The sequence below is a fragment of the Hemiscyllium ocellatum genome, chromosome 28, assembly GCF_020745735.1.
Source record: "Hemiscyllium ocellatum isolate sHemOce1 chromosome 28, sHemOce1.pat.X.cur, whole genome shotgun sequence".
Taxonomy (NCBI): Eukaryota; Metazoa; Chordata; class Chondrichthyes; order Orectolobiformes; family Hemiscylliidae; genus Hemiscyllium; species Hemiscyllium ocellatum.
Window position 1 is genome coordinate 35,177,199 of NC_083428.1, and position 24,206 is coordinate 35,201,404.

General features: G+C 43.4%; 1 protein-coding gene across 1 annotated transcript in view; it reads left to right on the plus strand.

Moving 5' to 3' along the window:
* Positions 1 to 24,206, plus strand: part of LOC132828916 (perilipin-3-like) — a 90,396-nt gene that overhangs the window by 43,903 nt on the left and 22,287 nt on the right. The window lies entirely within an intron of this gene.

Genomic DNA, 24,206 nt, shown 5'->3' on the forward strand with positions numbered 1-24,206 from the left:
TCCACTACAACCCTCTGTCTCCTGCTGCCCAGCTAGTTCTCTATCCATCTAGATTGAATACCCTGGACCCCATGTGACTTTACCTTCTTCACAGCCTACCATGGGAATCTCATCAAATGCCTTACTAAAGTCCATATTTACGACATTTACATCCCTTCCCTTATTAATCAACTTTGTCATCTCTTCAATCTGTTAGGATTGTAAGATATGACCTTCCCTACACAAAATCTTGCTGCCTATCACTGATAAATCAACTTTCTTCCAAATGGGTATATTGTATATCCTATCCCTCAGTATCTTTTCCAACACCTTCCCTAACACTGACGTCAGGCTCATGGATTATCCCTGCTCCCTTCTTCAACAAGGGGACAACATTAGCAATTTTCCCATCCACTGGGACCTCCCCTGTGTTCAAGGATGCTGCAAAGATATCTGTTAAAGCCCCAGCTATTTCCTCTCTCGCTTCCCTCAGTGACCTGCGATAGGTCTCATCCGGACCTGGGGAATGTCTGACTGTCAGGTAGGAGATATTTTTTAGGGTGGCTGACCAGGTAGGCTACAACTGCCAGAGTGCTCATGTTGTTGGAGAGTTTCAGCACTAACTCTATTAGGGTCTAACCTTTACAGTTCTCCATACATGTACTGCAGCCTGCCTTTCAGTGCCCAAAGAGGGTCTGACTGCAAATACACTTTTGGGAGGTCTCCCTTCTGCTCCCCAGGTCTCCTTGGCGCTTACCCCTTTTCTTAGGTACAAATGGCCCATATTTGGTGTCACTACGTGTCACTCATGGGTTCTACTCCATAGTTCAAATTGTCAGCAAGGATATGGAGATTGCACATACTCCCTGTGTCTGTGTGGGTTTCCTCTGGGTGCTCCGGGTTCCTCCCACATTCCAATGTTGTGCAGCGTAGTGGATTAACCATGCAAAATTGTCCATTGTGTTCAGGGATGTGTAGGTTAGGTGCATTAGTCAGGGTAAATTTAGAGTAATAAGGTAGGGGAATGGGTTTGGGTGGGCTACTCTTTGGAGGGACAGTGTGGACCTGTTGGGCCGAAGGGCCTGTTTCCACACTGTAGGGATTCTATGATTCTACATTTGCCCAAAGTGTCACTACCCTGTGACATCAGGGTCCAGCAACTGTGCGCTGTTGGCTGATCATACCGTCTTTCATCCAGCAAAACATAATGTTGGAGGGGGGTGTTCCATCAGAACGGTTAAAGGGTTTACAACATTAAAAAGACAAAATATCATACTGCCCAGAACACAGCTAGCAAGTGTGTCTCACAGGGAGAGAAGCATTGCTCTACTGGTGACAGAATTTGGGAGGCACAGGTTTCCAGCCTGTGTTTATTGCGCTGTTCTTGGAGCAGTGCAGCTGTCAGTGTGGGTATCCATAGCTGCACCTTCAAAGGCAAAGGGAAGTTCAGGGTCAGGAAGCTGCAGTGCAAGGTTCTGCAACACGGCCTGTTTATATTCAGCAACAGTAACCATGTGCTGCTCACTCCATTCTTGTACATCTTCCTTTGTAAGGTGGTCACAGAGCGGGTTGTCTTCAGTGGTGAAGCCATCAATGTACTTCCAACAGTATACAATGAACCCGGAAAGGAACATAACAAACTCACCATCCCAGGGGAGGGGCAAACAGGTTATGGTCTCAATGTGCTTCCCTTCTATTCTGTGTTTCCCCGAGCTCTCACCATTCCTCAGTAAGAGACCTGGGATCTCATGACCTCTGCTTTCTTGGGATTAACGTTTAGTCCTAGGGCAGTGAGAGGAGTCAACAGTTCCTTTAAAGATGTCAAATGTTCGGTCCTTGCCTCAGTCTGTAGGAGGATATCATCCTCATACTGTACCATTCGTTTCAGCCCTTTAGCAAATCTCTGCTGAAATACTGACAGAGGGTTATGAAAATCCTGGGTCAAGCAGGTCTATGTGTATTGCTGGCCCTGCAATGTGAAGAGAATCAGTAGAGGGGGGGATGGCTTCTGTCATGACACTAACAGCCTGGGTAACCAGCAGCCTCTTGTGAAGTGAATTGTAACATTTCCCATGAGGCAGTGGATGCCTGAGATCTCCCTGCTGCTGACCCCAATCTCTCACTGCAGGATGAGCGGATGGCTCCGATAATGGCTCCCCTTGTTTTGATCATTCCCCTCCCCCCACCCCATCCCCAAAACCCCTGCTTTCCACACAGGACTGGGGTGTGGGTTTTTCCTGGGTATATTTTTCTGTTCCCTGATTCATCAATGTCTTTCTCCCAAGCCCAGGCCATCCTCCCTATCCCTCAATGTTCTGTGAGGGTGTTGTCTATTGGATCAGAATTTGCAAAGGCTTTCCTCGCTGCCTCAGTATCATGTGAGACAAGTGTCCTGGTCCAATTTGCCCTGTTTCATGGTGTCAGTGCAGTCTGCTTCAGGGTACTAAACACTACTGTGAACTATGTCACAGGCACTTGGCAAGTACAGGTGATGCACTCCCTCCACGGGGTCCCTCCTATTGTATCCTGCAGTGGCTAGGATTGCCATTTTCATGGCCTGTACTGGCATCCTCCCACTTTCTGAGGGCTGGGAAAGGGCAGAAGGACTCAGACTCATTAATAATAATTTTACCTCCATGGCATCGTCGAGCCTATGGAGAACCTTTTGTTGGTGGGTGTAACCGAATTTATTCAGTATTCTGAGATCCTTTACAACTCTGGGAGAAAAGTAATCTCTCCTCATCTTTGTTTTAAATCTACCATCTTTTAGCCCAAAATATTGACCACTCATTCTAGATTGCCCCATAAGGATGCTGAAAGTGTGTTGCTGGAAAAGCGCAGCAGGTCAGGCAGCATCCAAGGAGCAGGAGAGTCGACGTTTCGGGCATGAGCCATTCTTCAGGGATGGAGATTCCTGAAGAAGGGCTCATGCCCGAAACATCGATTCTCCTGTTCCTTGAATGCTGCCTGACCTGCTGCGCTTTTCCAGCAACACATTTTCAGCTCTGATCTCCAGCATCTGCAGTCCTCACTTTCTCCCATAAGGATGCTGCCTGACCTGCTGTGCTTTTCCAGCACCACTCTAATCTTGACTCTGACCTCCAGTATCTGCAGTCCTCACTTTCGTCATAAGGGGAAACATCCACTCTATGTCTCCCTTGTCAAATTTCTTTAGTGTCTTATATACCTCAATTAGATTGCCTAGTATCTTCTAAACTATAGCAGGCATAGGTCTAATCTCTCCTCATAAAGAGGAGGTGCCTGTGTTGGACAGGGGTGGACAAAGTTAAAAATCACACTACCCCAGGTAATAGTCCAACAGATTTAATTGGAAGCACTAGCTTCCGGAGTGCTGCTCCTTCATCAGGTAGCTACCTGACAAAGGAGCAGTGCTCTGAAAGCTTGTACTTTCAAATAAACCTATTGGACTCCAACCTGGCATTGTCGGATTTTTAACTTTGTTTTCCTCATAAAACAAGCCTTCCATCTCTGGAATTAATATACTGAACTGCCTCCAGTGCAATTATATCCAAATACACTACATGAAGCCCTCGCCCTAAGGTATGCCGATTTCAAACCTCGGGGAACCAGAATCATTACCATTTCGGCTGTGCATCTTGTCAATCGTAGATCTTGCTGCTATACAGTATCAGTGGTGGAGTGACTGAATGTTTGTCCTATTGCCAGATTGTTATCAGAGCACGTAGGATTTTTGAAGCAACCATTGTCTCCATCCATTTCTTGATATTGAGAGGTCAGTCATGGCCCACATTAACTCCAGTCTCTCAGCCACCCTCAATCCTCTACAATTTGCCTAGCAATGTAACAGGTCCCCAGCAGGATGCCATATCTCTAGCTCTGCACTCATCCCTAGAACAACTGGACAACAAGGACACCTATGTCAGACTTCTGCTTATTGATTACAGCCATGCCTTCAACACCATCATCTTCTCCAGACTGATCTCAAAACTCATTGGTCTCGGCTCCACCTTCAGCAACTGGTTCCTCAGCTTTCTGACCCACAAACCACCATCAGTGAAGAAAGGTGACTGCATCTCCTCCATAATAATAATCAACACTGGAGCCGCCCCAAGGATGTGTCCTCAGCCCTCTTCTGCAATCCCCATGTTGCCAAAATCTGAACAAACGCCATCTACAAGTTCGCTGACGACTCCAGCATTGTATAAGAGATATCTAACAATGACAAGTCAAAATACAGAGGGGAGATAGAGGGCTTGGTGACATTGTGCAATGAGAACAAACTCTCCCTCAATGTCATCAAGAACTGATCACTGACTTTAGTAAGAAAGGAGGAGAACACACCCGCATTTATATCAACGGAACTGAGGCCGAGAGAACAGAGAGTGCCATGTTTGTTAGATGACGACAACTGACAACCTGGTTTTCCCATGTAGAAGCAATAGTCAAGAAGGCACAACAACACCTCCTCTTCCTCAGGTGACTCAGGAAATTTGGCATGTCCGCAAGGTCCCTCACCAACCTCTACAGATGCACAATTGAAAGCATACTGTCCGGGTGGAATAACAGCCTGATATGGCAACTGCATCGGACACATCTGGCTGAAGATTGATGTGAATCGTTCAGCTGAATAGGATAGTCCAGAGGTTAGCATTGCTGCCTCACAGCACCAGGAACCTGGGTTTGATTGAACTCTTGGAGTTTGCACATTCTTCCTGTGTCTGTGTGGGTTTTCTCCCATTGTCCAAAGATGTGCAGGTTAGGTGGATTGGCCATGGGAAATGCAGGGCGATAGGGTAGGGGGTGAGTCTGGGTGGGATGCTCTTCAAAGGAGAGGTGTGGACTCAATGAACCAAATGGCCTGCTTCCACATTGTAAAGATTCTAATTCTTATCTTTTGCGCTGGAATGCAGGACTCTCCCCTCATTTAGGATAGGGATATTTGTGGAGCCTCCTTCTCCAGTGACTTATTTAATTACCCACCACTATTCACAACTGACATAGTTGGACTTGAGAGCTTAATGGGGAGTTGATGGCCTATAGTATTATCACTAGACTATTAATTCAGCGACCCAGTTAATGTTCTGGGGATCCAAGTCTGAATCCCACCATGGCAGATGGCTGAATTCGAATTCAATGAAAATTTGGAATAAGAGTCTAACAATGTCAATTGTTGGGGTTCTGTAATCTCCTTTAGGGAAGGAAATACAATCCTTACCTGGTCTGTCTGACATGTGACTCCAGGCGTTCAGCAATGCGGTTGACTCTTAACTGCCCTCTAGGCAGATAGGGATGAGCAATAAGTGCTGACCAAGAGTGATACCCATCTCCTGTGAATGGACTGAAAAATAAGCATAATCATAAAACCCTCACAGTGTGGAAACAGGCCACTCAGCCCAACCAACCCTCCGAACAGTAACCTACCCAGACCCAATGCCTTACCCTCTTACTCCACATTTCCCATGACTAATGCACCTAACCATCCATGAACACTATGGGACAATTTAGCATGGCCAATTCACCTAATCTGCGCATCTTTGCACTGTGGGAGGAAACCGGAGCACCCGGAGGAAACCCACGCAGACACGGAGAGATTGTGCAAACCCTTAATCTGAGTTGTTAGCTGTAGAATCACTTAGCTCTGTCTATCACTTGCTTCTTGTGTTGTTTGGCACACAGGGAGTCCTGTTTGGAACTCCACCACATTGTCACCTCCTGCTATACCCTCTTGCACACTCCACTGAACTACGGTTGTTCCCTCAGTTTGATGGTAATGATAGAGTGCTTGCGTTGGCTTCATTGACCTTAAGTGTATTTGCATGTGGGTCTTTGTCTGTCTGTGTTTCCTTAAGACACTCCTTAAGACACTCCTAAAGACACTCTGCACCCACTACACACACACACACACACACACACACACACACACACACACATTCTCGCACTCACAACGTCCACCCCAGACAGACACATGCACACATATATTGTGTGGGGTGAATTTGTATTGCACAGTTACATTGCACTTTGCTCAAAAAAACTGCATACATTCATGTAGAACTCTAAGCTCAAAAACTGCAGGAATTTATGTAAAACACTATTATCTCACTTATTAGATTAGAATCAATCTAAACATCAGGTCATAGACAGAGAACATAGGGGGCTAACACCTTCAACATATTGTCCAGCTATCACCATTGTTAACAGCTAACCGGAGAATGCAACTTTAAAAAGAAGGGTTTTGAGATTTACACATGAAAGAAGTGAAACTATCACTGTATCCTAACAGATAAAAGGCTGAACAATCAATTTTTCAATGTATAATTTCAGTTACATCACACTGCAAATTTTTGCTATAAATTCTGTGTTATGATCGAGCCCTCCACAATCACCTGATGAAGGAGCGTCGCTCCGAAAGCTAGTGTGCTTCCAATTAAACCTGTTGGAGTATAACCTGGTGTTGTGTGATTTTTAACTTTGTACACCCCAGTCCAACACCGGCATCTCCAAATCATTACTAACAACAAGCTTTGTGAAACCTGTAACCAAATTACCCACCAGAGGGCACTATTTCCTTTACATTTTCTGCATTGGGATTCGAGAAAGATTTGCTAAATTAGTGAAGAATAAATATTCATGCTCGAGGAGCTTCAGTTTTCACGTGTATGCAGATATGTGTAAAAAACTGCAACTTAGAAATATAAAACAAAATATCCAAATAAGATTAAAAGCAGTCAGTGGTGGATTGAAGCACTGGACTTAGGGCAGGGGGCTCTGCTGAGAGGAATACTGTCTGCCCTTGTTTGCAACAGTCCAGCTGCTCTCCCCACCCTCAGAATAGGGGGAAAACGTGAGCACCTAAGCACATGTTTGCTTTGCCTTACCGATGATCCAGAAACTTGCCTGTCCGGCCATAATCATATCCAGGAGATGCAGCATGGAAGAGGTGCCGGTCTCCGATGGGTCAACAAACTCCTGCTGCTGAGAGTTGACTTTCAGCCTCAGAATCTTCATAGCAGCCAGTATCAACCTTGTCAATGTCTGAGTGGCATTAGATTCATCGGGGGCCATTCTTGGTAGGAACAGCACAAGTCAGCTCTCCATTTCAATAAGTGTGGTGCTGGAACAGCACAACAGGTCAGGCAGCATCCGAGGAGCAGGAGAGTCGACATTTCAGGCATAAGCTCTTCATCAGGCTTCTTGATGAAAAGTTTATGCTTGAAACGTCGACTCTCCTGCTCCTCGGTTGCTGCCTAAGTGGCTGTGCTTTTCCAGCATCACGCTTTTTGACTCTGATGTCCAGCATCTGCAGTCCTCACTTCCCCCTCAGCTCTCCATTTGGCTCATGGGACTCACATCGCCTCAGTAAGATTCTGCCCAGAGAAACACTTGGCATGGAAAAGACCATTCAGCCCTCGTACAGCATTCATACTTCGTCCCACCTTTACACCTTCCGCCTGTAACTTCCTCATTATCAAGCCAGTGCTAAATGTGGGGGCAGGAGAGGATAGGATAGCCTGAATCCTGAATACAAACTTATTAGGATCCAGCTAACAGCATCTGGCAGAAACCTTTAAGGCCAGGCATGCCATCAACAAATGGACAACCAGATTCAAGACCCTGGTACCAGCGGGTACTTCTCTGCAAGTTTTCAGGGCAAGCAGCACATAGCAGTCACCTTGTCCACCTCCAGGAGAATCACTCAAAACCAAGCAGGTGCCACTAGTGCAGCAGTGGGTACCTGCCAAGTCTAAGCAACCATGAAGGGGCAGGCCAACTGTCTCTACAGCCTCTCGTGCCAGAGGCTCTTGTAATGCAAGTTCTCAAGATGAACTTAGGAGCAACAGCAGAATAGGGGGAAAACGTGAGCACCTATGCACAGGGGGAAGCACACACATATCTCGTTAATATTCATTTTGGTTCTTATAAAAGGTCAATGAACTGAATTTTAGGAGGCTTTTTATTTATTTATTCATGAGATGAGGACATTGCTGGCTGGGCCAGCATAAATAACCCAGTTAATAGTCAATGACATTGCTATGGGTCTGGAGTCACATGTACCAGACCAGGTAAGGATGGCAGATTTTCTTCCCTAAAAGACATTAGTGAGCCAGATGGGCTTTTCCAATAATTGGCAATAGACTCGTGGTCATTATTAGACTGTTAATTCCAGATGATTGTTGTTGGATTCAAATTTCACCATCTGCCATGGCAGGATTTGAACCCTGGGTCACTGGATTAACAGCCCAGCAATAAAGTCACTAGGCCATCACTTCCTCTAACCCAAACTTGAGGGAATGTAACTCAGTGTCTGATACCTGAAGGTGGCTTCTGTACACTGTTCAGTCCAAACTTCAGTTGTGTCCAATTAAGAACCTACCTCTGGGTTTGCCATATACAGGAATAGTGGTGCTACACTGCCTCTGGAGGTACACCATGGGAAGGGCACTTTCACAGCATGCTGCAGGAGAGAGTGGCTCTCAAGAGGACACAATTAAATAAATACAAGAGGTTGGAGAGTTTGAGCTATAGGGAGAGATTGAATAGGGTGGGGCTGTTTTCCCTAAAGTGTCGGAGGCTGAGGGGTGACTTATAGAGGTTTATAAAATCATGAATGGCATGGATAGGGAAAGTAGACATGGCCTTTTCCCTGGAATGGGCAAGTCCAAAACTAGAGGGCATAGGTTTAAGGTGGAGGGGGGAGCAATATAAAAGGGATCTAAGGGGCAACTTGTTCACTCAGAGGGTTATGCTTGTCTGAAATAAGCTGCCCGAGGAAGTGGTGCGAGCTGGTGCAATTACTATATTTAAGAGGTATCTAGAATGGTATATGAATAGGAAGGGTTTAGAGGGATGTGGGCCAAATGCTGGCAAATAGAACTAGATTAATTTAGGATATCTGGTCGACATGGGTCAGTTTCTGTGCTGTACATCTTTATAACTCTATCCCATACCTTTGGCCCGAGCAAATTCTGTGAGGAAGCTTTCATGAGAAACCTCTACCTTGGCCATTCTCAGCGTAGAGATGACCACAGGTTTGGAGTTGACCATTACCCTGTTCAGATACAATGGGTTGAGTTCCCACTGCACAATCATGTCCTGTGAGCTGAACAATGACCGACACCATGTAGCTCCTGCTCACCTTTCACAGGGTCACAGGGCCCTTTCCTGGCAAATTGGCTAATGATTATCTCTTTCTGGATTGCACATCAAGGCAGGAATTTTACAACCCCCTCGTGGCACCCCATGAAGCAACCTGAGAGTCAGAATGAACCTAAAATGAAATGAGGCAGAGAGTGGGGGTCATAAGTGTTGCCCACCTAAAATAACTGACATGCTACTAATGGAGGGATTTGTATTGGGTGGCCTGACCACCCTGGAGTAGTTATGGCCATGATACAACTCAACTAATGCCCACGTATGGGCTTCTCTCCATCATTTGAATTTTACCAATAACGGGGTAGGTCCACAGCACACAGTGAGACTACCAGGTTGCCCTCCTGTTTAATCATCCAGGACCAGAAATAAGGCTGCCTTCACCTAAAGAAGCCCACAGCCAAATGCTGTGCTCTAGGACAAGGAGACATTCCACTCCCAAGCATCCCAGCTATTAAACAATGAGCTTCTTCCACCTCTGTCATCCAGACAGCCCTCCACTGCACCTTCTCCACTCCCCGCTCCACTGCTCTAAACCCTCCACCCCCCCAAACACAATAAAGACAGAGTCCCCTTTCTCCTCACTTTCCAACCCACCAGTCTCCCCATCCAACACATCATCCTTAAACACGTCCTCCAACTCCAACTAGACCCCACCACAAAGAATATCTTCCCCTCCCCACATCTCTCTCTGCCTTCTGCAAGGACCATTCCTTTCACCATTCCTTGGTTCACTCCACTCTCCCCACCAACCCTCCCGGACCCCTTCCCCTGCAAGCAGAAAACATGAAAACCTGCCAGCAACGTCTCTCTCACCTCCATCCAGGCCTCCAAACAGTTCTTCCAAGTGAGACAGAATTTCACCTGCCTCTCCTCCAACTTAGTTTACTCTGTCCAGTGTTTCCGATGTGGTCTTCCGTACATCAAGGAAACCAAACATAAACTTTTCACTGAGCATCTCATCCTTGGCCAGCAAGGGCCAACCTGACCTCCCAGTCACCACCCATTTTAATTCCCCTTCCCACTCCCTTTCCAACATGACTATCCTCGGTCTCCTCCATTGCCACAGCGAATCAGATCGCAAAATGGAGGAACAAGACCTTATCTTCCGCCTGGACAGCCTACAGCCCATAGGACTCAACATTAAGTTCTCTAATTTCAAACAACCTTCTCACCCATCCTCCAACTCCCTTCCCAGCCCCTCCCCCTCCCCTCTCCCTTCCATTCCAATGATGACCCTTCCTTCCAGTAATGAACCGGATCAATTCCTCCCGTCAACCAACCAGGTTGTATCATCTACCTGTGTTCACCTATCCCTACCTCACCACACTACCCCAACACCCAAAACCTCTCCCTCACCCCCTTCATCTGCAGTTCCCCCTACTCCGACCTCCAGTCCTGAAAAAGGGTTATACATGAAATGTTGACTTCTCCACCTTCTGATATGGTTGGTTTTTCTGTGTTCTTGCAGCCTTTAGCTTGTCTACTTTGGATTGCAGCAGCTGCAATTTATTTTTTGTTTCTAAATGCCTCACCCCAGCATCATTCACCTAATCCTGCCACCTTCACTGTTATGATATATTGATATCTTGGAGTGTTGTGAGCTCGGAAGAGGAACAGTTTTGTCATTATCTCACTGCTGTTTGAGCTTACTGTGCTCAAATTGGCTGCCAGATTTCCTATAGTTCAACAGCAACAACACTTCAAACATATATAGATAAAAATTCACACAACACCAGGTTTTATAGTCCAACAGGTTTATTTGGAAGCACTAGCTTTCGGAGTGCTGCTCATTCATCAGGTGGTTGTGGAGTATAAAATTGTAAAACACAGAATTTATAGCAAAAGTTTACAGTGTGATGAAACTGAAATTATATACACAGGAATTTCGATTATCCGAACGAGATGGGCGGTCAGTATTTGGAGTTTTCTGTGAAATGTGCTCCGCGTTCAGGAGACTAAGCAAAAGCACACTGCGCATGAGACTCTGCACACCCCCCCACCGTCTGCCCCCAACCCCATCCGCCCACACCTCGCACTCAGCCAGCCCCACCCTACCCCCTACCCACCCATAACCCTGTCCGCTCTCACCCCGCCCCCTGCCTGCGCCCAATCCCATCCAACGCCGACCCCCCTGTCTGCCCCCCACCTGTCCCAAACCCTGCAGCCCCAACCATGCTCCCCCAACCCCGCGCCCCTGTTCTTCCCCACCCACCGTTAACCTGCCCCCCTCCCCCCCACCCTGGGGCAGCCCCACCGTACACCAACAGTAAGAATGCTGCTGCCTTTGTGGAGTAAGTCTCCAAATCTCTCTCTCTATCTCTCTCACACACACACACACACACCTTTTTTACAGGTTCCACCTCTGCCCTGTACAGGACTATGTTGGAGAGATTATCTGGGGAAGGTGGGGCGCGGGGGGGGGGGCGGGGTTAGGGTTCATCCCAGTGTAGAACTCCAGGGAAAGTATGTGGGGAAAGAGAAAAAGAGAGAGAGGGTGGGCAGTCAGTCATTTGGAGACAGTGCCTGGACTGTTCTCAGCAGCATTTCAGTGAGCCGAGTTCATTTTTAATCATTGTACCCGTAAACAAAAGATCAGGGTCGAAACAGCTCTTTGACATAATGTTTCTATCGGGATCTTGAGATCCCCTTTTGATAATCCAATACTCGGATAAATGATATTCGGATAATCGAGGTTCCTCTGTATTGAAAAAGACCTGGATTGTTTGTTAAGTCTCTGATCTTTTAAAATGAACATGTTGGTTTCAGTTCTTTCATAAGTAAATCACAGAACATTTTTAAAGTTACATTCTCAAGTGAACTTTAACAATTAGTGTCATGTTGGGCCAGATAATGCATTTAAGATGTGAGGTGCCCTGTGTGAGACTGTCTGTGCCACAATGTTCGGACTCATTCTAATCTAAGAAATGGATTTACAGAATCTTACAGGGATTCATGCAGTTTTTGAGCAAAATAAAACGTAATTCTGCAAGTACAAATTCACCCCACAAACGTGTGTGTGTGTCTGTCGGGGGGTTGGGTTATGAGTGTCTGTGAGACAGTGTGTGTAGGTGTATAAGTGCGAGTGTAAAGGGTATAAATCTGTGAGAGGGTGCGTGTGTGTGTGTGTGTGTGTAGGAGCATATGTCTGAGCATCTGAGAGATAGCTTGTGTATGAGAGGGGGTCTGCATAAATCTACGGGTCTGTAAGAGCGTGTGTGAGTCTATAGGAGTCTGTGTGTGTTTGTGCGCAGTGGGGTCACCTGTAGTGTGACATGAACCTAAGGTCCCGGTTGAGGCCATCCCCATGAGTACCAAACATGGCTATCAGCCTCTGCTCAGCCACTTTACATTTTTCCTATCCTGAAGTCCGCCTTGGAGGATGGTCTCCTGAAGATCCAAGATCAAATGTCCCGAACCGCTGAAGTGTTCTCTGACTGGAAGGGAACACTCCTGTCTGTTGGTTGTTGTGCAGTGTCCACTCATCCGTTGCCATATCCTCTGCTCGGCCTCACCAATGTACCATGACTCAGGACATTGCGCATACACACACACATGCACACACTCCTACACTCACACTCCTACACACCCATAGTCTCACACAGACCCTTTCGTACAAAAGCTCTCTCTCATATATAATTTCAGTTACATCACTCTGTAAAATTTGCTATAAATTCTGTGTCTTACGATCTTATACTCCACAACCACCCGATGAAGAAGCAACACTTCGAAAGCTAGTGCATTCAAATAAACTTGTTGGACTGGAACCTGGTGTTGTATGATTTTTAACCTTGTTCATCACAGTCCAACACCGGCATCTCCAAATTGCGATATTTTGAGGTTGTCAAAGGATATATTTCTGCACAAGTCTTTTTTTTTGCTTCATATTCTCATCCTTGTGGTCAGATGTCCCTACAATGATCTGTAATAGGAGACCTGGCTGCCACTAATTTCTCTAATTCATGGGGACTGATCCAAATGAGCCCCTGCTTGTAAGGTTGGATCACATGGACTCCAGGGAGAGCTAGCCGATTGGATACAAAATTGGCTTGATGATTGGAGTCAGAGGGTGGCGTTGGAGGGTTGTTTTTCACACTGGAGACCTGTGACCTGTGGTGTTCCACAGGATCATCACTGTTGTTCGTCATTTATATAAACTATTTGGATAAGAGTATTGGAAGCATGGTTAGCAAGTTTGCAGATGACACTAAAATTATCAGACAGCGAAGAAGGTTACCTAAGAATATAACAGGGTGTTGATCAGCTGGACCAATGGGCCGAGGAGTGGCAAATGGAGTTTAATTGAGATAAGTGTGAGATGTTGCATTTTGGTAAGATGAACAAGGGAAAAATTTACACAGTTAATGGTAGGACCCTGGGGAGCATTATCGAATGGAGAGACTTAGGGGTTCAAGTACATAGAAACTTGAAGGTGGATAGGGCGATGATCACAGCATTTAGCATGCTTGCCTTCATTGGTCAGAGCATTGAGTAAAGGAGTTGGGGCATCATGTTGCAGCTGCACAGAATATTAGTGAGGCCACTTTTGGAGTACTGTATACAGTTCTGCTTGCCCTGCTGCAGAAAGGATTTATAAGGATGTTATCAGGAATGGAGGGGTTGAGCTCTATGGAGAAATAAGAAAGGCAGAGACTTTCTTTCCTGGAGCATAGAAGTTTGAGTGGTGGCCTTATAGAGGTTTTTAAAATCATAAGGGTTATAGATAGGGTGAGTTGGAAAGGTCTTTTCCCTAGAGTTGGGGGTTCAAAATTAGTGGGCATAATTTTAAGATGACAGGAGAAATATTTAAAAGGGACCTGAGAGTCAACTTTTTCACACAAAGAGTATCTCATACATGGAATGAACTACTAGGGAAGTGGTAGATGCTGGTACAGTTACAACATTTAAAAGCTGTTTGCATAGGTATATGAATAGTAAAGGTTTAGAGGGATATGGACCAAGTGCAGGCAAATTAGACTAGTTTAGGTTGGGAAACCTGGTAAGCGTGGATGAGTTGTACTGAAGGGTCTGTTTCCGTACTGTATGACTCTATGACCCTACTCCTCATTCCCAGTGCCCCTGCTGGTTCCAAACCTGCTGCAGTTCCAGCAGCAGCCAATACTCCCAGTGGTGCTGCTGGGACTAAAGGGCTGATGGCCATCCAATTGGCAGGCAACTTTTGGAAGCGAGATGTCTTGCCTTACCATGGAGGTGGGACAGCAGCCGTGAACAAGCAGTGAAGTGCCTGATGACTGTGAAATCCAGGTATGGGTTTCAGGGCAGGCAGAGACAATCTTCACGCTGACTTTCCAGCCAATCAGTGGGAACAACACTCCCCTGTTAGATTCCAGCTCAAGACTCTGAAATGAATTAGCTACAGATCAAAACCCCGTGTAGAAATCAATTTCTTCTTAAAATACAAGTGACTGTGAGAATTCCAGAAGACTAATCTTCACACCTTTATGATAATACCTTTAGTAAGAAGATGATCACACCTTTGGAAAACTCGGGATTGTACAGATATCATCATTCCATTGGGATTTATCAAGCTCCCTTTGTGAAGAGATGTAAAGGCAGCTGATTAGTATTCAAGCCACACATTCACACACATCTCAATGAAAATAGGGATTGTTGAGAAATTAAAGGGGCCACTACTTTTGCAAAGAAGCCTGGTATTCATCAAACTAGAATGGTTATGTAATGCAGCATTGCTCAACCATTCACTATTTTTCAGTTGTGTTTCAAAATGATATGTGTATAGTATTAATTTACACAACCAGCCTACCTCTGTTGATTTTATTGTGTCTATTATCAGTGGGAATGATAACGTGTGCTGTGTTCTGCACTGAGTAACTTCACAGATGTGAGTTGTCAGTCCAAATTCCAAAGTGTGAATCAGTATGGCTCAGTGTAAAGTCTGAGTATATGTCACAGGAAAAGCCTATCTTTTATGCTGAGTTAGCACATTGCAGAGTGTTGGTGTGGGCACTACAAACTCTCCATGAGTGGCAGGCCAGGGCTTCTACTACAGATTATTACAAGACCCTGACTATAAGGATGAAATATAAACGCAAGCCTGTTCTTCCTCCAAACCCAAAACTCTCCGAGATAGCTATGCTCCTGTAAATATGACTGCATTTGCACTCCCAATTGTAATTACTCCATGAGTAGTGGTGTACTTCCAGTTAGCTAGGCCTCAGGTCTGAAATTCGCCACACCTACTCATTCCATTATGTCACTTTTTAAATATAACCTGTCGATGATAATGATTAAGGAGTAAATGTTGGTCAGATCACTCCTGCTAGTCTTTGAAACAATTCCTTCGGATCTTGAATCCTGAGAGGGCTGACAGAATAATGTCTTATCTATAAGATTATTTCTTCAATACAACTCAGCACTCCCACAGTATCGCACAGGATTGTCAGCCTAGAAATTTGCGCTCAAGGCTTTGGAGTGAAATTTGAACTCTCAAGGTTCTGATTTAGATGTGAGACCGCTAACATGGGCAGAGAAGAACATGAGGAAAGAAATCAGATTCTTAAACTAGATTGTTTAATTCTGCATTTTTGAAGCTGAAGTCTTTTCCTGTCCACCCATGATCTTATATACCATTGGGGAGTGGGCAGGGAAAGGAGAGTCCCATGGATTTCCTTACTCTAGGTCTATTAACACTGTGTGCAGGAATATTTAGGAAAGCAATAGTAAAGATAAGTCAGCCCATTGTGAGCAAGGGACTAACAAAATTATTTTCCAAAAACTATATTTTTTTAAAATGCACACTACTTCTGGTGATGTACTTTGTGGTTTTCTAATTTGGTACAGTTCTGAATTTTCTCAGAATTCCATCTTTGAGTTTCACCAATCAAGCTTTTAGTCCTGAATTGCTCTTGTCAAAATCATAAATGACTATGACAATGGAAAATGTCTGTCCTTGCCCTTCTTGAATGGTCTGCAGCCAATGACATAGTTGACTACGCAATCCTACACATGCTTCTCAATGTTGTCAGCTGTTCTCACTTGGTTCCATTCTTCCAATCACGTCTAACTGTAGCAATGACTCCCATTTCCTGCTCACACACTGTTAATTCTGCTTTCCTTCAAGGAGCTATCTCTGGCCCACTTGTATTTCTCACTTAGAGGTTGTCCAACAACACAATATCAACACCATGCTCCAACTCACTACCTCTCGATCTCCATTGTTTCTAAGTTTATTTTTCAACAGCTTGACACTGTCCAATACAGTTCTTCCTATTAACTATTGGAAAGAGTGGAGCTACTGCACTTGGTGTCCACTATCAATTCCATTTCCTAGCATCCAATTCTCTCAGCAATGAGTTAAGGCTGAACCAGACTATTTGCAACCAGGTATCATATTTGATCTTGAGATGAGTGCATGAACATATATCCACACCGTCATATGAAGACAGTTTATTTTTATCTCCATAACAATGGCTGACTCTCACTGCCTCAACTCATCTATTCGTGAAAAAGTCATGATGTGCGTAAATTACCTCAGCACTTTCTTTTATTCATTCACAGAATGAAGACAGTGCTGGCTAGGCCAACATTTATTGTTCATCCCTTAATGTCCTTCAGAGTCAACTACATTGCTGTGTGTCTGGAGTCAAATATAGGCCAGACCAGGTCAAATTGGCAGTTTCCTTCCCAAAAGGACATTGGTGAACCAGATGGGTTTTTCTGACAATTGACAATGGATTCATGTTTATTGTTAAACTCTTAATTCCAGATTTAAAAACAAAATTCATCTGCCGAGGCAGATTTGAAATTTGATCCACAGAACATTATCTAGGTCTCTGGATTAAAAGCCCTGTGATAATACCATTAGGCCATCACCTCTCCCAACAATTCCAACTGTCATAATTGTTTAATTATAACATTGTGCATTTCACATTTGGTAAAGACAGCCAATCTCTCTTTAAATGAACAAAAAAACTTCCAAATAAAAATGGAAAGAATTGCAGATGCCATAAATCAGAGACAAAAATAGAAATTGCTGGAAAAGCCCAGCATGTCTAGCAACATCTGTGGAGAGAAATCAGAATTAACGTTTCAGGTTGAGTGACCTTTCCAAAGAACTCAGAATAGTTCAGAAGAAGGGTTACTGGACTTGAAACATTAACTCTGATTTCTCTCCACAGATGCTGCCAGACCTGCTGTGCTTTTCCAGCAATTTCTATTTTTGTCAAAGAGTCTTCCAAAATGGCTTCCAGAAGTCATATGAGTATCCTTGTGGATTTCAGCTGGTGTTGGGAATAGATTATACTTATCTCAGTAAGAACACAAGAAATGAATAAACACTTCCAAGGGTACACTGCTTGATAATAGTTTCCCTCTGTTGTGAACAGCTTGTGCCAAACTGGTAATGAAGGCATCTAAGCTAATGGCTTTCAGTATTTAATTAACTTTGAGTTAAAGACAATGGCCACGGACTAGGCAGCCAAATAAACTTGGAAGCATGGTTTGCTAATTTAGATTGCAGTCATTTTAATTTCTGATGTGCTAAAGGCAAGCTGTGAGCAATCATTCTGTGCACAGTGTTCTCAAGGGACTGTGTCCAGACAGCTCCAGCCACCAATTCCAGTAGGATTGACTGTGAATAGTATGTGAGAGTTTTGTTTTCTCTCCAACACCAAAAGTAGCTGAGAACAGGTTCAGAGAAAATCTCTCTGCTCGAGTGAGAAGGGTTCCAGGCAGTTTTCAAATGCCATGCCAGCAGAACCAGGAAAGGAAACATACATTTCCTTGCTCCCTAAAGCTGTTCTTATCTACTGAGGCTGCCTACAAAGGCAAATTCTGACAATTTGATTGCAACAAACCTTTAACAGCTGCTGAATCTAACTTCAAATTGCAGCCCTCCACTTTAGAAAAAGAATATTCAACCAAACCCAGTTCTGTAACAATACAAGAGACTGTTTTTATTTTCAACTTCATACTTTATTGTGCTGTACATCTCTATGACTCTATGACCTAACAATTTCCCCTACTTAATTTAAATTATTATCTGTATTAAAGCAAATAGGTTCACTATAGAGTCATAGAGATATACAGCATGGAAACAGACCCTTTGGTCCAATTCGTCCATACAGACCAGACATCCGAAACAAATCTAATCCGATTTCTCAGCACTTGGCCCGTATCCCTCAAAACTTTTCCTATTCATAGACCCATCCAGATGCCTTTTAAATGCTGTAATTGTACCAGCCTCCACCACTTCCTCTGACAGATCATTCCATATATGCACCACCCTCTACGTGAAAAATTTGCCCTTAGATTCCTTTTAAATCTTTCCCCTCTCACCTTAAACCAATGCCCTCTAGCTCTGGACTCCCCAACCCCAGGGAAAGAACCTTGTATATTTACCCCATCCATTCCTGTCATGATTTTATAAACCTCTATAATGTCACCCCTCAGCCCCTGAAACTCCAAGGAAAACAGCCCCAACCTATTCAGCCTCCCCCTATATCTCAAACCCTCCAACCCTAGTAACATCCTTGTAAATATTTTTTGAACTAACTTTAAAAAAATGTTTGGCAATAACTGTGTAACAAATTAACCTTCATCTTGTTTAAAGCGTAAAGATGTGATGCGGATTATGTTTTAATTGCACCACTCAGAAACCAAAGGAAAGTTTAAATGACAAATTGATATGTCATGGACCTTTCAGAACACATCTTGCTATGGTCATGACACATTGCACTCCTGATTAAAGTGGTGCTGGAAAAGCACAGCAGGTCAGGCAGCATCCGAGGAGCAGGAAAATTAACATTTCCTGCTCCTCAGATGCTGCCTGACTTGCTGTGCTTTTCCAGCACCACTCTAATCTTGGCTCTGATCTCCAGTATCTGCAGTCCTCACTTTTGCCTACATTGCACTCTTGGCCAACCTCCCATTATATAATCTCTTCAAACTTGATATAATTGAAGAACCCAACACAGCCTGTGTCGGCTGTGGGTCATAGTACTCAAGGGAGTCTGGAACTAGTTTCTTTCTCCAGATTAATAATCCGTGAATTTAAAATTCATCCATTTTAACATCTATAACTTCAGTATTTTTTAATGTGAAAATAAAAAGCTTGCTTTTATTAAAATCCAACTGGCTCACTAATGGAAAGACATTTGTTGTGCACAATCTGATCTATTTGTGACTCTGGTCCTGCACTACTATTGTTCACAATGTTTCCTGGCATGCTATCCAGATGTCAACTAAGAATAGGCAATAGGTAACAGCCTTGCCTAAGAGTGAATATATAAATTAAAAGCATAATTAGAAATAATTTGGCAAAAACATGAACCTGCCTGTTTCATTTGGTGTTAAAAACCCATTATTTGTAAGAATTAAATATTATTTTCCTGAGTGAGCTCTCCATCATACCTCCTCCGCTCCAATGCCAGATTTAACATAAGCTACTGAATCAGAACTAAATGTTTAAATGGCTGTCTAACACATTAGGCAACTGAACATTTACCCTGCAACTTCTACTCCACCATTTTAACTGGCAGTAAAAAGACTTTGAAATAATAGTTTTCAATAAAATGTTTCTGTCTCAGTAGATTTGAGATGGTAATCACCTCTGCCTCACAATTTCAGCCTGAGAATTCCTGAAACACTATAGAAATGACAGCAGACACCTTGATTGTTAGTAAACTGTCTAACTGAAGCCAACATCATTCATTGGTCAATAACGTCTGGTGCCCTTTCATGTTCTTGTGACTACCTTTGTGGAATGTGGGATGGTGGATTGGCTTTTCTCCATTAATGGCAAGTGAAGGATTGCAGAACCTTATCACTTTCTTGGTCTCTAGATCAGTTGTGCTATTAAAACATAGAGTCAGCTGAGTTAAGGATCTTATTAACTTTATTTTAAAAACAACGTGTGGCTTCATTTTGCCACAAGGTTGCAAGAGGCTGTAAGATCATGTGCCATTTCATCATTGCCTGATGGAAATATTATATAATAATGTATATCATCAGCATGTCACACAGACCTAACCTCTTGTACTACAATGTTCATCACTATTATCCATCCATTTCTAGTTTGACATTGCACCTTTCAGACTCATGTATTCGAGAAACAATTTACTCCTTGATATTGTTGGGGATAATCTGCTATCGGGGTACCTACATTGGGGCTAGGGAGGGGAGCACCATTATTAAAGCAGACACTGTCAGGTACCAGCTAAAACACAGCCATGTAAAGTAAATGCAGCCACTGCAGGCCACATTCCTTGGGGATTAGAACATGTCCGTCAGTTTCAGATCATCCTGTTACAATCTCATTGTTAATAAAGGAAACCGGTAACTATCGGATAGTGTAAATCGCACCGATACTATACTTGATTGATAAAGTACTTGCTAATGCCTTCGCTGACGTCAAACTCATTCGGGTCCTGTGTTAAATGATAATACCTGTATATTCAACTTTGGAGAACTATTGTGAACACCCAGACAGCCAGACGCATGGCAATGAGGAAACCCTTCCAAACAATAAACTTTTAAATTACAAGATCGGAAACTGCTGAACCCAGGTTGTCTACCCATTGTTCAGCACAGCAGGAGCTGGACAGGTATCTCGGGGCAGCCAATAGAGACACTAATCCCTTCACAGACAGGTGAACCGACCAATGAGAGAACCGAACGAGGGAAAACTGACCGGGAACTTGAGGAAGCGCGAAGTATAACTGCACCAGATCCGAAGAGAAAGACAGAACGCCTTCTCCAACAAATTTGCATGCTTTTGAATTCGTTGTATAGTTTGCCAGTCTTGATTCTGTAATAAACGGTGTTTTTTGCTCCAAACTCTAGCCGGTTTGATCTCTCCTTCCAACGAACACGTGGAGACGAGACCATACGGTTCCGTCCCAACAATATTTCATTAAAAATAAGGAAGATAATCCCAAAATTGAAGTGCATTTAACACCTTATGTAGGGCTGAACTGTAAAATAGATTGTGTTTGCCCTACACTATAACTGGAGGTATACATTCACCTCACATGCAGCCACACTGCTAGCAAGTTTTGAATGAGACAAACCATGTTTTGGATGACTGTTGATTGCTGCCCACTCCCAGTCCTCATTTGCTATCCCGGCCACTTCCAACTCACTGTCCTTATCGTCAATGCTGTCATTAATGATTATACAAGTGCAGTTCAGGCGAGCACTTAAAATATGGCATTATGATACTGGGTTGGCAATACAAAGTCATCATGCCAGTCTCAGATATTATAGGAGGTAAGCTGGCAGAGAAATCGTAAGCCCGCCCGTCATTTTGTAGTCACCAACTAACAAGGTATTGGGCTTGTTAAAGGATAACCTTTGTGCAATTCTTCATCACCTACTGCTTATTCAGAGTGTCAGATAGAAAAAGGTTTGGGAGTGCTTTCTGGGAGAGAATGAGAAGAGGGGAGAAAATATCTGCTGGTGAAAATGGCAGCATTTCTACAAGCTTTTATTTTTTTTTTAACTTGCCAAAACTGATGAAGAACAATTCAGAGAGCATAAATTTGTAGCCATGACCACTGTCCTACTCATAACAAAACCTCTTTATGGAATGAAATCACCCAGTTGGATTCAAGCCACCCCTTTCTACTGTTGATTGGCTACTAATTGCCCTCTGATGCTTGATCGGAAGAGAAGATTCTTGTGCCAAATCTAATTGCAGAAAGAAAAAGCTTATTTTGTAGGAGATGACGCATTAATTTGGAAAGAAGATCTAATAGCTAACAGAAAGTGCATAAATGAGTAATTCTCTGGTTGGCAAAATGTAACAGGTGCTGGGATCAATGCTGGGCCTTCAAATTTGTGCAATTTCTAAAGTTGCAGATGAAGAGATTTGAAGACACAGTTGCCACATGCTCTGATAACACAGGAGGAAAGCACGGCAACATTCACCACAGCGATAGACTCTGACATAGGTGTGCCTGACACAAGTGGTGGTGAAGATGACTTGGCCTAGCGATGAAAGATGGCACCTGAGGGATGGCGACTTCAGCGTTATATGGGTGTGACGAGACGGTAGTGGTTCTCAGCCACCTCAGAACTTGAATGTAGATGGACTTCTCTTTAAGCTACACATATTAGTTTTCTCTTATTCATAAACAAGCAAAATGGCGCTGGACAATGGTAACAAATGAAAGGTTTTCCCTGTATGTTATTGTATTTCACTATAAAATACATGTTACAATAAAAATCATTCATTCACTCACAAAGCTAAGTGGGAAAATAAGTTGTGAAGAAGAAACAATGAGGCTACAAATGGATATAGATAGGTTATGTGAGTGTGCAAAGATCTGGAATATGAACAATAATGTTGGAAAATGTGAAACTGTCCACTATGACAGAAAAAATATAAATGAAACATAGTACTAATATAATGAGAGATTATAGAGCTCTGAGCTGCAGAGAGATTTGAATGCTCCAGAACATAAATTGTAAAAGTTTGGTATGCAGCTACAACAGGTAACTAGGAACGCTAATAGAATATTATCATTTGTTAAAAAGGGAATTGTGAAAAAAGAGGGAGGTTATGCTTCAGTTATTCAGGGTGTTTATGAGACTGGCTATGAAGTTTTGCTTTAAATATTAGTCACCTTATTTAAGCAAGAACGTAAAAGCATTGGAGGCAGTTCAGAGGTTACAACACTCAACTGGAATGGATGATGAGTTTGTCTTATGAGGACAGGTTGGGCTTGCTTCTATTGGGGTTTAGAAACATAAGAGGCAATTTGATTGACATAGATAAGATCCTGGTGCGCTTTGATAGGGTGGGTGTGGAAATGATGGTTCCTTTTGTGGAGGAATCTCGAAGTAGGAGTCACTGTTTAAAAATAGGGTGTCACCCACTTAAAAAAAGTTTATTTCTCACAAATGATCATGGTACTTTGGAACTGTCTCCCTCAAAAGATGGTGGAAGCAGACTTTTTGAATATTTTTAAGGCAGAGGTAGGTAGATTCTTGTTAAGTAAGGGGTACAAGGTTATCAAAGCCAGATGGGAATGTGAACTAATCAGATAAGCCATGATATTATTGAATGGCAGAGCGGATCCAAGGAGCCAGTATCTTATTTCTGCCCTAATCTGATTATCTGAATGTGGGGATCAGACAACAGGAATGAACAGACTACTTATTTTCCCTTCTCCCTCTCCTCCACACCCATCAACAGAAATAAAAATCAAGTCCTTGTCATTCACACCAGATTTGGCTGGAATCATGGTGGGCTGAGGGGTTTGAATGGACCAAGGGCTCATCCCTCACTCCACCATATCCCATACCTCAACTGTTTGCCCTTCACCCATACATCACAGCTGTACTTTGAGCTAACGTTAGCACAATCATAAATAGATAGGTTGGTAAGTCAAGAATTAAAATAATGTGCAAACAGTAAAGATTATGTATGGATTATGTCATCTATTGTGCTATTGAGACTGATTACTCAAGCATTATTGGACATTGGACATTACACAATAACTTATGATGCAAAACAGACTGGTTTTAACTTCTCTGCAGTTTCCCATACGTGACACAGATCACTCTTCAGGTCAATTTTCGGTATGAAACACGACTGAAGAGGAGGAGGGGTGGTGGGTAATGACAGAATAATGAAAGTACTGAAACATACTTGAAAAGTAGTCGAGAGCAAGCTCACAAATAACAATTTTAGTGAATAGTCTGTATGGAAGTTGGAACAGTTTGTTGGTTGCGTGGTTTGATATCTGTATGAAGGAGAATCCTTTATTGTGCTCTCAATATTTAGGATTCAAACCAATCAGACCAAGCTTACAGCAGGTTCATGAATATCTGAATTGGAGAAAAGGTTAATATTTGGTTCAACATCTTTTGTATGAGACGATAAATCAGAAATATAAACCTGACCTTTCTTTTTACAAATAGTGATCAGCCTGCTGCATGCGCACAAAACATTCTGATTCAGTTTTGGATTTTTGCACATGCAGTTTTATTAAAAATCTCTGCCCCTGTCACTAACTTCCTTCCTCCCTCTTTTTTACCCTCCTCATTCCTTCCTCTTCTTGTCCCATCCCTTCCCACACATGCTCTCCTCTCTTCCGCACTCCTCCTCCCTA